Raw genomic sequence first — 6597 nt, 5'->3', positions numbered from 1 at the left:
ATCACCCGAGGTTCTTGTCATGAGCTGCCAAGGCTATGGAAGCCTTTTGAGTCCACAATCTCTAGCAGTATTTAGACATTTAGACAAGGCCATAAACAAAGTGGAAGTTCTCTCCTCTCCTCCCTTCAGAGAAAAGTACATCCTTATTTGATGGCCCCTTCTTTCCAATGGGGTCTCACAGAGATCCTTCGTGTGGGACTTTTTTTTTTTTTGCCACAGTGTCTTGGCTTTCCATGCCTGAAATGGCATAATTCTTTGACAATAAATAGCCTTAGTAATAGCTACTTCATACAATCTCTCTTAATGGCTCATACTGAAATTTTATAGTTAGATTGCCACAAACTTCTAGGGAATACCCAGTAAACTATGTTGCAAGGTGCAAAGATCAAACTGGTGAAGATTCACTAACAAACTGCACAGAATGTTTAAAGAAGGGGCAAAACACCACAGGCACATATAAAGTGGGATAAAGACCATTAAATATGAAGGAGTGTTAGGTTAGAGATGTAAATGACCAAAATTTTAGGTCTAGTGGCAGAGGAGGCATTAGTAACTTTGTTTTTTCTGTTGCCCAGTCCTGTGTTCTTTCCAGGATACCTTCCAAAGTCTCTGTTGTAACGGTGGTCTACTGCAGGGCAGGTGTCACACTTGCTGCTACATTGAAACAAAGTAATATCTATGTACCGTGCAACTAAAACAACACGTTTTCTCCAAACACACCATAGCGAGCTCTACCGGGAATTTTATCTGATTTAAATGATCTACATTGTGACATTAAACTCACTGGAGACGGAGTTTTGCTTCAGAGAAATGTTTCCTTATAGTGCCAGTCTATCCACGTATAACTGGATATTGCTTTTTGGCCTCACAAGATTATTCTTTCCAAACATCAGGAAGCAATTCAGAGGCATCTATATCCTACGCCTTGAGAAAAACCATTTACAGGTGGTACAGAATTGTTTATAGCTTAGAGAGTTTTCATGTACATCACGGGCCCCTCGGTAATGATTGTTACTCCTTAGGGTGGGAAGCAGGGATCAGTATGAGACGCCGGCTGGATTACTAGTTATTTCCCCGAGACATGAGAATAGTGTATTTCCTATTCTGAAAAAATGAAGGGAATAATCAGACTTACAATCCATTCTTTCATTCGTTTATACTCTGCCAAGATCTGTTAATGGACAGGACAATCTCGGCTTCAAACTTACAAGACCATCTGGAGGTCAGCTCTTTCCGAGATGGCTCTGGGGAGTTACGGGACTCAGTATCTCTTGCATTGTCTGGGATCTGTGGCCGTTGACTCGGTGGCCCGGATTCTTGCCTGGGCTGAGGGAGTTCAGGGTTAAACAGCTGCCCTGCAAAAGCCCTTCGTAAACGTGAAAGCCGCGCTACCACTGGATCTCTGCTCTGCCCCTCGCTTTCTCAGCAAGAAGCTGAGGGTAAGTCAATCTAAGCACCACCACGCCACTTATTATCGGACTCCGGCGACAGCTCAGTGGCCGCAAGCGCCTAAAAGGCCACCACAGACCGAGAGCAGCGGGGCTTCCCGGAGGGCTTCACCGTGGGGAAAGCGCCTGGACGAGGCCGGCCAGCTGGGGCGTGCTTTCCTTTCTACCAAACTCCAGCGTCGGAAGTGGGCACCTGCGCGTCCCCTCCAACTCCCAGGCCCGGCCGTTCTGCCGGCTTCAGGCGCTCGGGTCGCCACCGAACACACACGGCAGGCCTGGCCGCGGCCTCCTCCAACCGCTCACCGGAACGATTTCAAAACGGTCGAGCGGGAGGAGCGCGCCCACCTCGTCATTTCCAGGAAGCCCCGCCCGGCGCGCGCGCGGCGTGGGGGGGGGGGCGGACCGGAAGAGCGCTCACACGCCGGAAAGACTGCCCGGCTAGGCCCGCCCTGTGCTGCGGTCGACGGCTGCCTCCGCCGAGCAACCGCAGCCGGATCTAACTTCGTCCGCCTTCTCTGTCCGCCGCCTTCTGCCCATGCGTAGTCGTGACGCAGCCGCCCCCCCCCCTCCGTGGCCGGTGGCGCCGGCCTCTTGTGACGTAAGTAGCAGAACTGTAGTTAGTGGAGAGCCGTTGCCGGTTGTAGGGCGTGCCGGCTCCTCGCTGGACTGGAGGCCTAGACAAACGCATACGTACTCTCTTTTGTAATTTCCTGAAAGTTCAAATAAACCTTTAAGCTGTGCCTATTTCCTAATAAGGGTGAAAACGCGGGCACCCGTTATTCAAACTCACCACCACCTAAGCTGGGAGTTGTGCTTAAAGGAAACACCTGCACACGGTGTCGTTATTGAAGTTCGTGTCTTTGGAAGTTTTGAGCTGTGTTTTTACGTTCTCTATGTGTAATTGGGAGCAAGTCGGATGACATCCCCCCCCCCAAATGACGATTTTGTCTATAGAGGCTGGGCTACCCACCAGTTAGCCTGGGATAAGCCACAGCCTGCTTGATGAAATTAATATTGTAATTTAGTTTCATTTCCATTTAGATCATCCAGGAGTGGCATCTTGAAAGGCTGGACACGGCTGGGTGCGTGCATCTGGCAGAGTTTAAGAGGCACTTGGGTTGCCAGCATCCCGTATCAGTGTCTGCTCCCCACCCAGCTCCCTGGTACTGTGCACCCTGTGAGGCCACAGTGATCGCTGAACTACTTGGGTCCCTGCCACCCATGTTGGAGACCTGGATTGGGCTCCTGACTGCAGCCGGACAGGAGGCCTTTGTGGGCTTTTGGGAACTGAATCAGCAGAGGGGAACTCTCTGGTGCTTGCTGCTCTCTCCCTCCCCCCTCTCAAATAAATAATAACCACATTAAATTATATTAAAAAATAAAACAGTTGAAGAGTTCGGAGAAGTGGTTAATTAATTTGTAAACTTAAAAGTCCAAATGAAAACGTGTCTAATAGAGAAAATAGACTTAGAGCATCAAAGGCTTTGACTGCATTTTACAGATGATGAAACAGACCCACGATTCCTGTGCCTTGCCCAAGAAGGGAATTCAGGCCACTGCTTTCACCATGCCAACACTGTCCACTGTGAATAAGGTGATCCTAAGAACCCATTACGCTCGGGCGTCTGTTGTCTCTTCTCTTGCCTTTCTCTCTCACTTGTCCTTTTCTTCCGTGACCTGTTTTTGGTTTCCTTCCTGCATTCCACTCTTGTCTGTCTGCAGCCCTACCCCTCACCTCGATTTGCTTCCTCTGTCTCTTTAATTTTTATTTCCTTGATTGAGCCAGCCTTTCCTTCCTCTCAGATGACCATAAAACAAAATGGAGGAGCCAAAAAAGTTTGTTGGAGTGTCTAAGGTCAAGACTACAGCAATATAAACATTTTTTTTTAATTTAAAAAAAATCTATTTGAAAGGCAGAGTTAGAGAGGAGAGACAGAGAGATCTTCTTTCCACTGGTTCACTCTCCAAATGACCATAATGGCTGTGGCCAGGTTAGGCTGAAGCCAGGAGACCTGAACTGCTTCCAGGTTTCCTAGGTGGGTGCAGGGGCCCAAACACTTGGGCTGTCTTCTGCTGCTTTCCCAGATGGAGTAACAGGGAGCTGCATCGGAAGTGGAGCAGCAAGGTCTCGAACCAGTGTCCATATGGGATGCCAGCATCGCAAGCAGAGGCTTAACCTACTGTGCTACAATGCCGGCCCCAAGATCTTAATTGTTTTTCTGCGTGTGGTTTTAGAATTGGGCAGCACGTAATTCTGTAAAGTACAGTAAGTACCCTCAGGGGCTGAGCAAAGGAGACTGATTTTATAGACAGAAAAGGCTTGAGGAAAAAGCACAAAGAACAGACGCAGATTGGCCATTTCCAAGTTCTTTTCCCTGTAAGGCAGGAACGGGGAGACAGAACATGGCAATGTAACTTTATTAGTGTCACGTCACTTCAGGTTGCTTTTTTGTAAGGATGAAAGCAGAGGGAACTTCACGATCATGCCAATTGCTCCTGGTCCATTTGGGAAATGTGGGTGTCATCTCCTCGCTTCTCTGAAGGTCAGATAGCAGTTTGGTTTTTGCTTTGGTGACATGGAACTTCAGCATGAAGGACTCCATTTTGATTTGTAGTCCAGTATGTTGGGGACTAGTGTGGGAGCCTAGTCCAATACAGTGGTCCTGCAATTTTTACTCAGCAAAGGTGATTTTCTTGTTTTAAGGTTTTCTTTCAGTAGCAGTTCACATGCAGATAGATGTGTATATACAAGATTTCCTCTCCCTTAGGTGTTCAGTGGAAGTAGGAGAGTGTATGAATGGTGAAGAAATGAGAGGAAGAGGCAGAGCAGATAGGAGAGGTAGAAGAAGAGGAGGAGTTGGAGGAGCAGGGTAGCTGATTTTTTTAGATTCAGGAATAGAAACAAATAAACAGAGGTGATTGAAATATTGCAAACTGAATTTTACATAATGTAGCTGTGTGTTTTTTTTTTTTTTTGTAAACACTGATGGTTTCATTTGGCTTTTCTTCATAAGTTCTATAGAATTATACTCATACTTGTATAATCATATAAATGATGTTCATCAAGAACTGAAGGCAAGGGGCCGGCGCCATGGCACACTAGGTTAATCCTCTGCCTGTGGCACCGGCATCCCATATGGGTACTGGTTCTAGTCCTGGCTGCAGCTCTTCAGATCCAGTTCTCTGCTATGGCCTGGGAAAGCAGTAGAAGATGGCCCAAGTCCTTGGGCCCCTGCACCCACATGGGAGACTCGGAGGAAGCTCCTGGCTCCTGGCTTCAGATAGGTGCAGCTCTGGCTGTTGCAGCCATTTTGGGAGTGAACCAGCGAACGGAAGACCTCTCCCTCTGTCTCTCCCTCTCCCTGTCTGTAACTCTACCTCTCAAATAAATAAATAAATAAATAAAATCTTTAAAAAAAAAAAAAAACTGAAGGCAATAACTCAACTGCACGTTTTCCTGAGTCGGGCTCTATGACCCAGCTGTTCAAAGCATGAGTGAATCCAAAGTTCAAAGCAGGACTGGTGCAACAGCGAGGATGCCGAAGTGGACACAGGTGGGGTCTGAGCACAGGAAGCCAGCGACCTCTGATGAAAAACCCATCAAGAACAGGGTGGCTTTACCCCAGGCATAAAGGTAAATACATTGGATTTTTGATTTTTTTATAGAGTTCCTGGGATATTTCTCTTCATACTTTTCAGGACATCCATGTGCGAGCTTTCATTCTTTCTGTCTTTGACAAATATTTATCAACTGATCACAGCAACTGATACAGAGGAACTTCCATCCACCACAGACAAACCACTCCAGTCATTACCCTAGCTCGTGGTAATCGCCTTCATTATTCTCAAAGCCTTCTTCAAGCTTCGTTATTGGCATTTCATCCAAATGGGCAGACTCACCTTCCAGCTGGTACTGGCCACGCAAGTCGGCCCCCTGGGGCCCCTGCCGTGTGGTAGTAGGCCCCATGTTTGTGGTTGGGGCACGCTGCCCCCACGTGTGTTGAACACTGGGTATAGGAGATTCTGGTTGCCATGTTCATCTGCCCCACGCCCTCCTACCCCCGGACTTAGTACACCCATTAACACAGATATTTCAGATATTTGCCCTAATCTGTTTTGGGTATTGTAACAAAATGCCAACAGTTTTCACAAATCTGGATGTCCCAACATTGAAAATTAAGATACCCTGAGATTTGGCGTCTGTTAACGGTCTGCTTCCTCATAGACAGCTGTCTTCTAACACTGATCTCTATGATGCAAAGAGTGAGAAGTCCTCTGTAATGCTCGATTCTAAGAGCACCAGTCTCTTCCATGGGGGCCTCCATCACCATTTCCTAATTACCTCCCAAAGGCCCTACCTCCGCCGCCGGACTTGCCGGTACTCGCCTTGTCCCCCTACCTCTGCTCCCCTCAACTCCAGCTGGGCCAAGGAGACGCCGTGCTCCTTTCAGTAATAAGGTTTCATTAGGGATAGGGCATCTTTCAGAACGGAAAGCACAGATACAGAGTGCCCAGTCACTTAGACAGGAAGAGACCAGGGTTACATGGTTGAGCGGAGAGAATACAACTGGGCAGGCCAGGCGGTCGGCTCTGCAGAGGGCAGAGAGCTGGGCCTAGCTGTGGTTTCTACAAAATGCGAAAAACAAACATTTCCAATCAGTCCCTGCACATACATCTGTGCTGCACTACTCAGATGATTTATGCTTCTTATAGACATAAACCTGTAACTTAAACTGCACCGGAAATAATCATGTTGGTCCACTGTGTATTCAGTAACAAAGTATCATGGACTTCTACTCTGAGAAGTAATAATCTATCAGTGTGTCCAGACTACTCTGCCACCTGTAGGCTCTTAGGTGTGTCAACAGTTGTTCTAGTTCTGCTGTTGAGTGTTGGTTATCCCTACTCTGGGAACCAAAGCACTCAAAGTTACTTGCTTCAGATTACAGGCCTCCAAGAAGGCTGGATTGCTGCTGCTACTTCCAATTCCCTAGTCTCTGAGTGAACATGTTTAGTAATAAACAACTAGTATCTAACCTAAAATGAATAATAAAACTCACCAAAATATACTAATACAGGTTGCACCTCTCTAAACCAAAAATCCAAAATCTGTCAAAACCTGAAACTCTTTGAAGCTGTGTTACTCTGT

General features: G+C 47.2%; 1 long non-coding RNA gene across 1 annotated transcript; it reads right to left on the bottom strand.

The window, feature by feature from the left end:
- Positions 1 to 254: 254 nt before the first annotated feature.
- On the bottom strand, positions 255 to 1840 carry LOC138849350 (uncharacterized). Its single transcript, XR_011388089.1, has 2 exons — positions 1752 to 1840; positions 255 to 1355 (listed from the first exon to the last, which is right to left on the bottom strand). It is a non-coding gene; the product is annotated as an uncharacterized lncRNA (long non-coding RNA).
- Positions 1841 to 6597: the final 4757 nt, after the last annotated feature.

Source organism: Oryctolagus cuniculus, chromosome 4 (genome assembly GCF_964237555.1).
Source record: "Oryctolagus cuniculus chromosome 4, mOryCun1.1, whole genome shotgun sequence".
NCBI lineage: Eukaryota > Metazoa > Chordata > Mammalia > Lagomorpha > Leporidae > Oryctolagus > Oryctolagus cuniculus.
The sequence above is the reverse complement of the archived record's forward strand: the minus strand, read 5'-3'. Positions and strand labels throughout refer to the sequence as shown.